We start from the raw sequence: 16020 nt of genomic DNA, 5'->3' as shown, positions 1-16020 counted from the left end.
GGGTTGTTTCATAACCTTTCCGTTACCATGTGTCCCGTGTTACGACGATATGAAGTAAGACTTTCCAGATACAGTGCATGTGAAATAACCTTTTCCTTACCATGAGGATTTGAAATAACCTGTCTTGTCTACAACAGGGATATGAAATAGGCTTTCTCGAACATATTGCATGTGAAATATCATTATCAAAGGGATGTGAAATATACTGTCCAGTAAACCGAGGATGTCAAATAAGCTTTAGCGCAAGTTCCGAATGTAAGATAACCTTTCCCTTACAACAGGGATCTCAAATAGCCTTCCCCCATAACCTGTACCGTATTACGACGATATGAAGTAAGACTTTCCAGATATGGTGCATATGAAATAGCCTTTCTCTTACCATGATGATTTGAAATAAGCTGTCCTGTAACCAACAGAGATAAGAAATAAGAAATAACATATTGCATGTGAAATATCCTTTCTTATATCCCATGGATGTTAGATCACTTGTGCATTATCAAAAAGGATGTGAAATAATCAGTTCCTTAAACCGAGGATATGAATTAAGGTTTAGCACACATTCTGGATGTGAAATGACCTTTCCCTTGCAACAGGGATCTGAAATAACCTTCCACGTATACCGAGGGTGTGAAACAAACTCTGGCATATATTTCAGTTCTGTCATATCTTTTCTCTTACTATGAGGATGTTAGATATCCTGTCCCGTATTACGACGATATCAAGTATGACATTCCAGATAAGGTGCATGTGAAATAGCCTTTCCCTTACCATGATGATTTGAAATAACCTGTCCTGTAACCAACAGAGAAAAGAAATAAGCTTTCTCGAACATATTGCATGTGAAATATCCTTTCCCATATAATGGGTCAATTATGACAGGGATGTGAAATAAACTGTCCCGTAAACCAAGGATGTGAAATACGTTTTAGCACAGGTTCCTGTTGTGATATGACCTTTCTCTTACAGCAGTGATCTGAAATACCCTTCTCCGTATACCAGGGGTGTGAAACAAGCTCTGGGTTGTTTCATAACATTTCCGTTACCATGTGTCCCGATATGAAGTAAGACTTTCCAGATACAGTGCATGTGAAATAGCCTTTCCCTTACCATGAGGATTTGAAATAACCTGTCCTGTGTACAACAGGGATATGATATAGGCTTTCTCAAACATATTGCATGTCAAATATCCTTTCTTATATGTCCATTATCAAAGGGATGTGAAATATACTGTCCCGTAAACCGAGGATGTCAAATAAGCTTTTGCGCAAGTTCCGGACGTGAAATGACCTTTCCCTTACAACAAGGATCTCAAATAGCCTTCCCCGATAACCTGTCCCGTATTACGACGATATGAAGTAAGACTTTCCAGATACAGTGCATGTGAAATAGCCTTTCCCTTACCATGAGGATTTGAAATAACCTGTCCTGTATACAACAGGGACATGAAATAAGCTTTATCGAACATATCCTTTCTCAAATACAATGGATGTTAGATAACTTTTGCATTATCAAAGGGATGTGAAATAAGCTTTATCGAACATATTGCATGTGAAATATCCTTTCTTATATGCCATAGATGTTAGATCAGTTGTGCTTTATCAAAAGGATGTGAAATAATCAGTTCCGTAAACCGAGGATGTGAATTAAGGTTTAGCACACGTTCTGGATGTGAGATGACCTTTTCCTTGCAACAGGGATCTGAAATAACCTTCCATGTGTACCAAGGGTGTGAAACAAACTCTGGCATAAATTCCAGTTCTCTCATATCCTTTCTCTTACTATGGGGATGTTAGATATCCTGTCCCGTATTACGACGATATGAAGTATGGCTTTCCAGATAAGGTGCAGATGAAATAGCCTTTCCCTTACCATGATGATTTGAAATAACCTGTCCTGTAACCACCAGAGATATGAAATAAGCTTTCTTGAACATATTGCATGTGAAATATCCTTTCCCATATGCCCTTGATGTTAGATAATGGGTCAATTATCACAGGGATGTGAAATAAACTGTCCCGTAAACAAAGGATGTGAAATAAGCTTTAGCACAGGTTCCTGTTCTGATAAGACCTTTCTCTTACAGCAGTGATCTGAAATACCCTTCTCCGTATACCAAGAGCGTGAAACAAGCTCTGGGTTGTTTCATAACCTTTCCGTTACCATGTGTCCCGTGTTACGACGATATGAAGTAAGACTTTCCAGATACAGCACATGTGAAATAGCCTTTCCCTTACCATGATGATTTGATAGAATCTGTCCTGTTTACAACAGGGATATGAAATAGGCTTTCTCGAACATATTACATGTGAAATATCCTTTCTCATATGCCAAGGAGGTTACATAACGTGTCCTTTATCAAAGGGATGTGAAATATTCTGTCCCGTAAACCGAGGATGTCAGATAAGCTCTGGGTTGTTTCATAACCTTTCCGTTACCATGTGTCCCGTGTTACGACGATATGAAGTAAGACTTTCCAGATACAGTGCATGTGAAATAGCCTTTCCCTTACCATGAGGATTTGAAATAACCTGTCTTGTCTACAACATGGATATGAAATAGGCTTTCTCGAACATATTGCATGTGAAATATCATTATCAAAGGGATGTGAAATATACTGTCCTGTAAACCGAGGATGTCAAATAAGCTTTAGCGCAAGTTCCGTATGTGAGATGACCTTTCCCTTACAACAGGGATCTCAAATAGCCTTCCCCGATAACCTGTACCGTATTACGACGATATGAAGAATGACCTTCCAGATAAGGTGCATGTGAAATAGCCTTTCCCTTACCATGATGATTTGAAATAACCTGTCCTGTAACCAACAGATATATGAAATAAGCTTTCTCGAACATATTGTATGTGAAATATCCTTTCCGGTATACCCTTGATGTTAGATAATGGGTCAATTATCACAGGGATGTGAAATAAACTGTCCCGTAAACCAAGGATGTGAAATAAGCTTTAGCACAGGTTCCTGTTCTGATATGACGGCAGTGATCTGAAATACCCTTCTCCGTATACCAAGAGTGTGAAACAAGCTCTGGGTTGTTTCATAACCTTTCCGTTACCATGTGTCCCGTGTTACGACGATATAAAGTAAGACTTTCCAGGTACAGTGCATGTGAAATAGCCTTTCCCTTACCATGAGGATTTGAAATAACCTGTCCTGTGTACAACAAGGATATGAAACAGGCTTTCTCGAACATATTGCATGTGAAATATCCTTTCTCATATGTCCATTTTCAAAGGGATGTGAAATATACTGTCCAGTAAACCGAGGATGTCAAATAAGCTTTAGCGCAAGTTCCGGATGTGAGATGACCTTTCCCTTACAACAGGGATCTCAAATAGCCTTCCTAGAAATAAGCGTTCTCGAACATATCCTTTCTCAAATGCAATGGATGTTATATAACTTATGCATTATCAAAGGGATGTGAAATAATCTTTCTCGAACATATTGCATGTGAAATATCCTTTCTTATATCCCATGGCTGTTAGATCACTTGTGCATTATCATAAGGATGTGAAATAATCAGTTCCGTAAACCGGGGATGTGAATTAAGGTGTAGCACACGTTCTGGATGTGAGATGACCTTTCCTTTGCAAAAGGGATGAGAAAAAAACCTTCCACGTATACCGAGGGTGTGAAACAAACTCTGGCATATATTCCAGTTCTGTCATATCCTTTCCCTAACTATAGGGATGTTAGATATCCTGTCCAGTACTACAACGATATGAAGTATGACTTTCCAGATAAGGTGCATGTGAAATAGCCTTAGCCTTACCATGTTGATTTGAAATAACCTGTCCTGTAACCAACAGAGATATGAAATAAGCTTTCTCGAACATATTTCATATGAAATATCCTTTCCGATATGTCCTTGATGTTAGATAATGGGTCAATTATCAAAGGGATGTGAAATATACTGTCCAGTAAAGCGAGGATGTCAAATAAACTTTAGCGCAAGTTCCGGATGTGAAATGACCTTTCCCTTACAACAGGGATCTCAAATAGCCTTCCCCAATAACCTGTGCCGTATTACGACGATATCAAGTAAGACGTTCCCGATATGGTGCATATGAAATAGCCTTTCTCTTACCATGATGATTTGAAATAACCTGTCCTGTATACAACAGGGTTATGAAATAAGCTTTCTCGAACATATCCTTTCTCAAATGCTATGGATGTTAGATAACTTGTGCATTATCAAAGGGATGTGAAATAAGCTTTATCGAACATATTGCATGTGAAATATCCTTTCTTATATAGATGTTAGATCAGTTGTGCTTTATCAAAAGGATGTGAAATAATCAGTTCCGTAAACCGAGGATGTGAATTAAGGTTTAGCACACGTTCTGGATGTGAGATGATCTTTCCCTTGCAACAGGGATTTCAAATAACCTTCCATGTATACCGAGGGTGTGAAACAAACTCTGGCATAAATTCCAGTTCTCTCATATCCTTTCTCTTACTATGAGGATGTTAGATATCCTGTCCCGTATTACGACGATATGAAGTATGGCTTTCCAGATAAGGTGCATGTGAAATAGCCTTTCCCTTACCATGATGATTTGAAATAACCTGTCCTGTAACCAACAGAGATATGAAATAAGCTTTCTCGAACATATTTCATATGAAATATCCTTTCCCAGATGTCCTTGATGTTAGATAATGGGTCAATTATCACAGGGATGTGAAATAAACTGTCCCGTAAACCAAGGATATGAAATAAGTTTTAGCACAGGTTCCTGTTGTGATATGACCTTTCTCTTACAGCAGTGATCTGAAATACCCTTCTCCGTATATCAAGGGTGTGAAACAAACTCTGGGTTGTTTCATAATTTTCTGTTACCATGTGTCCCGTGTTCCGACGAGTAAGACTTTCCAGATACAGTGCATGTGAAAAAGCCTTTCCCTTACCATGATGATTTGAAATAACCTGTCCTGTGTACAACAGGGATATGAAATAGGCTTTCTCGAACATATTACATGTGAAATATCCTTTCTGATATAGCTAGGAGATTAGATAACTTGTCCATTATCAAAGGGATGTGAAATATACTGTCCAGTAAACCGAGGATGTCAAATAAGCTTTCGCGCAAGTTCCGGATGTGAGATGACCTTTCCCTTACAACAGGGATCTCAAATAGCCTTCCCCCATAACCTGTACCGTATTACGACGATATGAAGTAAGACTTTCCAGATATGGTGCATATGAAATAGCCTTTCTCTTACCACGATGATTTGAAATGACCTGTCCTGTATACAACAGGGACATGAAATAAGCTTTATCGAACATATCCTTTCTCAAATGCAATGGATGTTAGATAACTTGTGCATTATCAAAGGGATATGAAATAAGCTTTCTCGAACATATTGCATGTGAAATATCCTTTCTTATAACCCATGGATGTTAGATCACTTGTGCATTATCATAAGGATGTGAAATAATCAGTTCCGTAAACCGGGGATGTGAATAAAGTTTAGGACACGTTCTGGATGTGAGATGACCTTTCCTTTGTTCATTATGAAAAGGATGTGAAATAATCAGTTCCGTAAACCGGGGATGTGAATTAAGGTTTAGCACACGTTCTGGATGTGAGATGACCTTTCCCTTGCAACAGATGTTAGATATCCTGTCCCGTATTACGACGATATAAAGTATGACTTTCCTGATTAGGTGCATGTGAAATAGCCTTTCCCTTACCATGATGATTTGAAATAACCTGTCCTGTGTACAACAAGGATATGAAATAGGCTTTCTCAAACATATTGCATGTGAAATATCCTTTCTGATATGCCAAGGAGGTTAGATAACTTGTCCATTATCAAAGGGATGTGAAATATACTGTCCAGTAAACCGAGAATGTCAAATAAGCTTTAGCGCAAGTTCCGGATGTGAGATGACCTTTCCCTTACAACAGGGATCTCAAATAGCCTTCCCAGATAACTTGTACCGTATTACGACGATATGAAGTAACACTTTCCAGATATGGTGCATATGAAATGGCCTTTCTCTTACCACGATGATTTGAAATAACCTGTCCTGTATACAACAGGGACATGAAATAAGCTTTCTCGAACATATCCTTTCTCAAATGCAATGGATGTCAGATAACTTGTGCATTATCAAAGGGATGTGAAATAAGCTTTCTCGAACATATTGCATGTGAAATATCCTTTCTTATATCCCATGGATGTTAGATCACTCGTGCATTATCATAAGGATGTGAAATAATCAGTTCCGTAAACCGGGGATGTGAATAAAGTTTAGCACACGTTCTGGATGTGAGATGACCTTTCCGTTGGAAAAGGGATCAGAAAAAAACCTTCCACGTATACCGAGGGTGTGAAACAAACTCTGGCATATATTCCAGTTCTGTCATATCCTTTCCCTAACTATAGGGGATGTTAGATATCCTGTCCCGTATTACGACGATATGAAGTATGACTTTCCAGATAAGGTGCATGTGAAATAGCCTTAGCCTTACCATGTTGATTTGAAATAACCTGTCCTGTAACCAACAGAGATACGAAATAAGCTTTCTCAAACATATTGCATGTGAAATATCCTTTCCCATATGCCCTTGATGTTAGATAATGGGTCAATTATCACAGGGATGTGAAATAAACTGTCCCGTAAACCAAGGATGTGAAATAAGCTTTAGCACAGGTTCCTGTTCTGATAAGACCTTTCTCTTACAGCAGTGACCTGAAATACCCTTCTCCGTATACCAAGAGTGTGAAACAAGCTCTGGGTTGTTTCATAACATTTCCGTTACCATGTGTCCCGTATTACGACGATATGAAGTAAGACTTTCCAGATACAGCGCATGTGAAATAGCCTTTCCCTTACCATGATGATTTGATAGAATCTGTCCTGTTTACAACAGGGATATGAAATAGGCTTTCTCGAACATATTACATGTGAAATATCCTTTCTCATATGCCAAGGAGGTTACATAACGTGTCCTTTATCAAAGGGATGTGAAATATTCTGTCCCGTAAACCGAGGATGTCAGATAAGCTCTGGGTTGTTTCATAACCTTTCCGTTACCATGTGTCCCGTGTTACGACGATATGAAGTAAGACTTTCCAGATACAGTGCATGTGAAATAGCCTTTCCCTTACCATGAGGATTTGAAATAACCTGTCTTGTCTACAACATGGATATGAAATAGGCTTTCTCGAACATATTGCATGTGAAATATCATTATCAAAGGGATGTGAAATATACTGTCCTGTAAACCGAGGATGTCAAATAAGCTTTAGCGCAAGTTCCGTATGTGAGATGACCTTTCCCTTACAACAGGGATCTCAAATAGCCTTCCCCGATAACCTGTACCGTATTACGACGATATGAAGAATGACCTTCCAGATAAGGTGCATGTGAAATAGCCTTTCCCTTACCATGATGATTTGAAATAACCTGTCCTGTAACCAACAGATATATGAAATAAGCTTTCTCGAACATATTGTATGTGAAATATCCTTTCCGGTATACCCTTGATGTTAGATAATGGGTCAATTATCACAGGGATGTGAAATAAACTGTCCCGTAAACCAAGGATGTGAAATAAGCTTTAGCACAGGTTCCTGTTCTGATATGACGGCAGTGATCTGAAATACCCTTCTCCGTATACCAAGAGTGTGAAACAAGCTCTGGGTTGTTTCATAACCTTTCCGTTACCATGTGTCCCGTGTTACGACGATATAAAGTAAGACTTTCCAGGTACAGTGCATGTGAAATAGCCTTTCCCTTACCATGAGGATTTGAAATAACCTGTCCTGTGTACAACAAGGATATGAAACAGGCTTTCTCGAACATATTGCATGTGAAATATCCTTTCTCATATGTCCATTTTCAAAGGGATGTGAAATATACTGTCCAGTAAACCGAGGATGTCAAATAAGCTTTAGCGCAAGTTCCGGATGTGAGATGACCTTTCCCTTACAACAGGGATCTCAAATAGCCTTCCTAGAAATAAGCGTTCTCGAACATATCCTTTCTCAAATGCAATGGATGTTATATAACTTATGCATTATCAAAGGGATGTGAAATAATCTTTCTCGAACATATTGCATGTGAAATATCCTTTCTTATATCCCATGGCTGTTAGATCACTTGTGCATTATCATAAGGATGTGAAATAATCAGTTCCGTAAACCGGGGATGTGAATTAAGGTGTAGCACACGTTCTGGATGTGAGATGACCTTTCCTTTGCAAAAGGGATGAGAAAAAAACCTTCCACGTATACCGAGGGTGTGAAACAAACTCTGGCATATATTCCAGTTCTGTCATATCCTTTCCCTAACTATAGGGATGTTAGATATCCTGTCCAGTACTACAACGATATGAAGTATGACTTTCCAGATAAGGTGCATGTGAAATAGCCTTAGCCTTACCATGTTGATTTGAAATAACCTGTCCTGTAACCAACAGAGATATGAAATAAGCTTTCTCGAACATATTTCATATGAAATATCCTTTCCGATATGTCCTTGATGTTAGATAATGGGTCAATTATCAAAGGGATGTGAAATATACTGTCCAGTAAAGCGAGGATGTCAAATAAACTTTAGCGCAAGTTCCGGATGTGAAATGACCTTTCCCTTACAACAGGGATCTCAAATAGCCTTCCCCAATAACCTGTGCCGTATTACGACGATATCAAGTAAGACGTTCCCGATATGGTGCATATGAAATAGCCTTTCTCTTACCATGATGATTTGAAATAACCTGTCCTGTATACAACAGGGTTATGAAATAAGCTTTCTCGAACATATCCTTTCTCAAATGCTATGGATGTTAGATAACTTGTGCATTATCAAAGGGATGTGAAATAAGCTTTATCGAACATATTGCATGTGAAATATCCTTTCTTATATAGATGTTAGATCAGTTGTGCTTTATCAAAAGGATGTGAAATAATCAGTTCCGTAAACCGAGGATGTGAATTAAGGTTTAGCACACGTTCTGGATGTGAGATGATCTTTCCCTTGCAACAGGGATTTCAAATAACCTTCCATGTATACCGAGGGTGTGAAACAAACTCTGGCATAAATTCCAGTTCTCTCATATCCTTTCTCTTACTATGAGGATGTTAGATATCCTGTCCCGTATTACGACGATATGAAGTATGGCTTTCCAGATAAGGTGCATGTGAAATAGCCTTTCCCTTACCATGATGATTTGAAATAACCTGTCCTGTAACCAACAGAGATATGAAATAAGCTTTCTCGAACATATTTCATATGAAATATCCTTTCCCAGATGTCCTTGATGTTAGATAATGGGTCAATTATCACAGGGATGTGAAATAAACTGTCCCGTAAACCAAGGATATGAAATAAGTTTTAGCACAGGTTCCTGTTGTGATATGACCTTTCTCTTACAGCAGTGATCTGAAATACCCTTCTCCGTATATCAAGGGTGTGAAACAAACTCTGGGTTGTTTCATAATTTTCTGTTACCATGTGTCCCGTGTTCCGACGAGTAAGACTTTCCAGATACAGTGCATGTGAAAAAGCCTTTCCCTTACCATGATGATTTGAAATAACCTGTCCTGTGTACAACAGGGATATGAAATAGGCTTTCTCGAACATATTACATGTGAAATATCCTTTCTGATATAGCTAGGAGATTAGATAACTTGTCCATTATCAAAGGGATGTGAAATATACTGTCCAGTAAACCGAGGATGTCAAATAAGCTTTCGCGCAAGTTCCGGATGTGAGATGACCTTTCCCTTACAACAGGGATCTCAAATAGCCTTCCCCCATAACCTGTACCGTATTACGACGATATGAAGTAAGACTTTCCAGATATGGTGCATATGAAATAGCCTTTCTCTTACCACGATGATTTGAAATGACCTGTCCTGTATACAACAGGGACATGAAATAAGCTTTATCGAACATATCCTTTCTCAAATGCAATGGATGTTAGATAACTTGTGCATTATCAAAGGGATATGAAATAAGCTTTCTCGAACATATTGCATGTGAAATATCCTTTCTTATAACCCATGGATGTTAGATCACTTGTGCATTATCATAAGGATGTGAAATAATCAGTTCCGTAAACCGGGGATGTGAATAAAGTTTAGGACACGTTCTGGATGTGAGATGACCTTTCCTTTGTTCATTATGAAAAGGATGTGAAATAATCAGTTCCGTAAACCGGGGATGTGAATTAAGGTTTAGCACACGTTCTGGATGTGAGATGACCTTTCCCTTGCAACAGATGTTAGATATCCTGTCCCGTATTACGACGATATAAAGTATGACTTTCCTGATTAGGTGCATGTGAAATAGCCTTTCCCTTACCATGATGATTTGAAATAACCTGTCCTGTGTACAACAAGGATATGAAATAGGCTTTCTCAAACATATTGCATGTGAAATATCCTTTCTGATATGCCAAGGAGGTTAGATAACTTGTCCATTATCAAAGGGATGTGAAATATACTGTCCAGTAAACCGAGAATGTCAAATAAGCTTTAGCGCAAGTTCCGGATGTGAGATGACCTTTCCCTTACAACAGGGATCTCAAATAGCCTTCCCAGATAACTTGTACCGTATTACGACGATATGAAGTAACACTTTCCAGATATGGTGCATATGAAATGGCCTTTCTCTTACCACGATGATTTGAAATAACCTGTCCTGTATACAACAGGGACATGAAATAAGCTTTCTCGAACATATCCTTTCTCAAATGCAATGGATGTCAGATAACTTGTGCATTATCAAAGGGATGTGAAATAAGCTTTCTCGAACATATTGCATGTGAAATATCCTTTCTTATATCCCATGGATGTTAGATCACTCGTGCATTATCATAAGGATGTGAAATAATCAGTTCCGTAAACCGGGGATGTGAATAAAGTTTAGCACACGTTCTGGATGTGAGATGACCTTTCCGTTGGAAAAGGGATCAGAAAAAAACCTTCCACGTATACCGAGGGTGTGAAACAAACTCTGGCATATATTCCAGTTCTGTCATATCCTTTCCCTAACTATAGGGATGTTAGATATCCTGTCCCGTATTACGACGATATGAAGTATGACTTTCCAGATAAGGTGCATGTGAAATAGCCTTAGCCTTACCATGTTGATTTGAAATAACCTGTCCTGTAACCAACAGAGATACGAAATAAGCTTTCTCAAACATATTGCATGTGAAATATCCTTTCCCATATGCCCTTGATGTTAGATAATGGGTCAATTATCACAGGGATGTGAAATAAACTGTCCCGTAAACCAAGGATGTGAAATAAGCTTTAACACAGGTTCCTGTTCTGATAAGACCTTTCTCTTACAGCAGTGACCTGAAATACCCTTCTCCGTATACCAAGAGTGTGAAACAAGCTCTGGGTTGTTTCATAACATTTCCGTTACCATGTGTCCCGTATTACGACGATATGAAGTAAGACTTTCCAGATACAGCGCATGTGAAATAGCCTTTCCCTTACCATGATGATTTGATAGAATCTGTCCTGTGTACAACAGGGATATGAAATAGGCTTTCTCGAGCATATTACATGTGAAATATCCTTTCTCATATGCCAAGGAGGTTACATAACTTGTCCTTTATCAAAGGGATGTGGAATATACTGCCCCGTAAACCGAGGATGTCAGATAAGCTCTGGGTTGTTTCATAACCTTTCCGTTACCATGTGTCCCGTGTTACGACTTTCCAGATACAGTGCATGTGAAATATCCTTTCCCTTACCATGAGGATTTGAAATAACCTGTCTTGTCTACAACAGGGATATGAAATAGGCTTTCTCGAACATATTGCATGTGAAATATCATTACCAAAGGGATGTGAAATATACTGTCCAGTAAACCGAGGATGTCAAATAAGCTTTAGCGCAAGTTCCGTATGTGAGATGACCTTTCCCTTACAACAGGGATCTCAAATAGCCCTCCCTCATAACCTGTACCGTATTACGACGATATGAAGTAAGACTTTCTAGATATGGTGCATATGAAATAGCCTTTCTCTTACCAGGATGATTTGAAATAAGCCGTCCTGTAACCAACAGAGATAAGAAATAAGCTTTCTCGAACATATTGCATGTGAAATATCCTTTCTTATATCCCATGGATGTTAGATCACTTGTGCATTATCAAAAAGGATGTGAAATAATCAGTTCCGTAAACCGAGGATGTGATTTAAGGTTTAGCACACGTTCTGGTTCTGAAATGACCTTCCACGTATACCAAGGGTGTGAAACAAACTTTGGCATATGTTCCAGTTCTGTCATATCTTTTCTCTTACTATGAGAATGTTAGATATCCTGTCCTGTATTACGACGATGTGAAGTATGACTTTCCAGATAAGGTGCATGTGAAATAGTCTTTCCCTTACCATGATGATTTGAAATAACCTGTCCTGTAACCAACAGAGAAAAGAAATAAGCTTTCTTGAACATATTGCATGTGAAATATCCTTTCCCATATAATGGGTCAATTATGACAGGGATGTGAAATAAACTGTCCCGTAAACCAAGGATGTGAACTAAGTTTTAGCACAGGTTCCTGTTGTGATATGACCTTTCTCTTACAGCAGTGATCTGAAATACCCTTCGCCGTATACCAGGGGTGAGAAACAAGCTCTGGGTTGTTTCATAACATTTCCGTTACCATGTATCCCGTGTTGCGACGATATGAAGTAAGACTTTCCAGATACAGTGCATGTGAAATAGCCTTTCCTTTACCATGATGATTTGAAATAACCTGTCTTGTGTACAACAAGGATATGAAATAGGCTTTCTCGAACATATTGCATGTGAAATATCCTTTCTCATATGTCCATTATCAAAGGGATGTGAAATATACTGTCCAATAAACCGAGGATGTCAAATAAACTTTAGCGCAAGTTCCGGATGTGAAATGACCTTTCCCTTACAACAGGGATCTCAAATAGCCTTCCCCAATAACCTGTGCCGTATTACGACGATATGAAGTAAGACTTGCCCGATATGGTGCATATGAAATAGCCTTTCTCTTACCATGATGATTTGAAATAACCTGTCCTGTATACAACAGGGACATGAAATAAGCTTTCTCGAACATATCCTTTCTCAAATGCAATGGATGTTAGATAACTTGTGCATTATCAAAGGGATGTGAAATAAGCTTTATCGAACATATTGCATGTGAAATATCCTTTCTTATATAGATGTTAGATCAGTTGTGCTTTATCAAAAGGATGTGAAATAATCAGTTCCGTAAACCGAGGATGTGAATTAAGGTTTAGCACACGTTCTGGATGTGAGATGATCTTTCCCTTGCAACAGGGATTTCAAATAACCTTCCATGTATACTGAGGGTGTGAAACAAACTCTAGCATAAATTCCAGTTCTGTCATATCCTTTCTCTTACTATGAGGATGTTAGATATCCTGTCCCGTATTACGACGATATGAAGTATGGCTTTCCAGATAAGGTGCATGTGAAATAGTCTTTCCCTTACCATGATGATTTGAAATAACCTGTCCTGTAACCAACAGAGATATGAAATAAGCTTTCTCGAACATATTTCATATGAAATATCCTTTCCCAGATGTCCTTGATGTTAGATAATGGGTCAATTATCACAGGGATGTGAAATAAACTGTCCCGTAAACCAAGGACATGAAATAAGCTTTAGCACAGGTTCCTGTTGTGATAAGACCTTTCTCTTACAGCAGTGATCTGAAATACCCTTCTCCGTATACCAAGGGTGTGAAACAAGCTCTGGGTTGTTTCATAATTTTCTGTTACCATGTGTCCCGTGTTCCGACGAGTAAGACTTTCCAGATACAGTGCATGTGAAATAGCCTTTCCCTTACCATGATGATTTGAAATAACCTGTCCTGTGTACAACAGGGATATGAAATAGGCTGTCTCGAACATATTACATGTGAAATATCCTTTCTGATATGGCTAGGAGATTAGATAACTTGTCCATTATCAAAGGGATGTGAAATATACTGTCAAATAAGCTTTCGCGCAAGTTCCGGATGTGAGATGACCTTTCCCTTACAACAGAGATCTCAAATAGCCTTCCCCGATAACCTGTACCGTATTACGACGATATGAAATAAGCCTTTCCAGATATGGTGCATATGAAATAGCCTTTCTCTTACCACGATGATTTGAAATAACCTGTCCTGTATACAACAGGGACATGAAATAAGCTTTCTCGAACATATCCTTTCTCAAATGCAATGGATGTTAGATAACTTGTGCATTATCACAGGGATGTGAAATAAGTTTTCTCGAACATATTGCATGTGAAATATCCTTTCTTATATCCCATGGATGTTAGATCACTTGTGCATTATCGAAAGGATGTGAAATCTGTCCCGTAAACCGAGGATTTGAATTAAGGTTTTGAACACGTTCTGGATGTTAGACGACCTTTTCCTTACAACAGGGATCTGAAATAACCTTCCCCGCTCTTGCATATATTCCGATTGTGTCATATCTTTTCCCTTACTTTGGGGATGTTAGATAACCTGTCCCGTGCATATGAAATAACCTTTCTTTTCCATTATCAAAGGGATGTGATATAATCTGTCCAGTAAACCAAGGATGTGAACTGAGCTTTACCACCAGTTCTGGATGTGAGATGACCTTTCCCTTAAAACAGGGATCTGAAATAACTTTCACCGTATACCGAGGGTGTGAATCAAGCTCTGGCATATATTCCAGTTGTGTCACATCAAAGATCCCTTACCATGGGGATGTTAGATAACCTGTTCGGTATGACGGTATTATGAAGTAAGACTTTCCAGATAAGAAGCATGTGAAATAGTCTTTCCGTTACCATGATGATTTGAAATCACCTGTCCTGTATGCAACAGGGATATGAAATAAGCTTTCTCGAACATATTGTACGTTTATTGTCATTTCCCATTTCCCAGGGATGTGAAATAAACTGTCCCGTATACCGAAGATGTGAAATTAGCTTTAGCACAGGTTCCTGTTGTGTTGTGTTGTGTTCCTGATCTGAAATAACCTTCCCCATTTACCGAGGGTGTGAAACAAGCTCTGGGTTGTATTCCTTACCATGTGTCCCGTATTACGACGATAGGAAGTAAGACTTTCCAGAGAAGGTGCATGTGATGATTTGAATTAACCCGTCCTGTGTAAGGGATATGAAATAAGCTTTCTCGAACATATTGTATGTGAAGTATCCTTTCTCACATGCCATGGGTGTTAGTGAGTGAACATGAGATACCCTTTCAGATGGGGACAGTGCATGAAAATATCATTTCAATCATCAGATATTCTTCCAGTTAGTGACGGCATGAATGGTATCCTGCCATAGAGTGACTGCACATACATGATATCCTTCCATATACTTGATTCTTCCAGTCAGTGACTACATAAAGGATATCCTTCCTGTTATTTCTGTGCATATAAGATATTCTTCCAGACAGTGTGTGCATACAAGGATATCCTTACAAATGGTCACTGTGAATAAAATGATATCCTTCCAAGTATTTGTGTGAAGGGGATAACCTTTCAGGTGGAAACTGCACAGCGTATATTCTTTCGATTATTCACTGTGCATTAAGGATGTCCTTCCAGTAAGTGGCTCTACATAAACGATATCTGACCAGATATGAGGGATATCCTTCCAGATGGTAAATGTACATAAATGATATCCTTCCAGCTATGTACTGTGCATAGATGATATTCTTCCAGATATGAGCTTGCTCACAGGATATCCTTCCAGAAAGTGAGTGTGCATAAGGATATCCTGCCTGTTATTTAATTTGCATAAAGGATATCCTTCCATTTCATGTCCGTAAAAAAAGGTATCCCCCAAGATACATAAGTGTGCATAAGAGATATCCTTCCACATATTTGATTGCAAAAAGTAGATCCTTCCACACTATGTAAAAAGGGTGCCCAGATAGTGGCTGCATAAAGATATACTTCCAAATATACACTGTGCATAAAGATATACTTCCAGATAGTAAGCGCACATACTTCAACATAATGAGTGTGCATAA

Source organism: Babylonia areolata, chromosome 3 (genome assembly GCF_041734735.1).
Source record: "Babylonia areolata isolate BAREFJ2019XMU chromosome 3, ASM4173473v1, whole genome shotgun sequence".
NCBI lineage: Eukaryota > Metazoa > Mollusca > Gastropoda > Neogastropoda > Buccinidae > Babylonia > Babylonia areolata.
Note: the sequence above shows the minus strand (reverse complement) of the source record.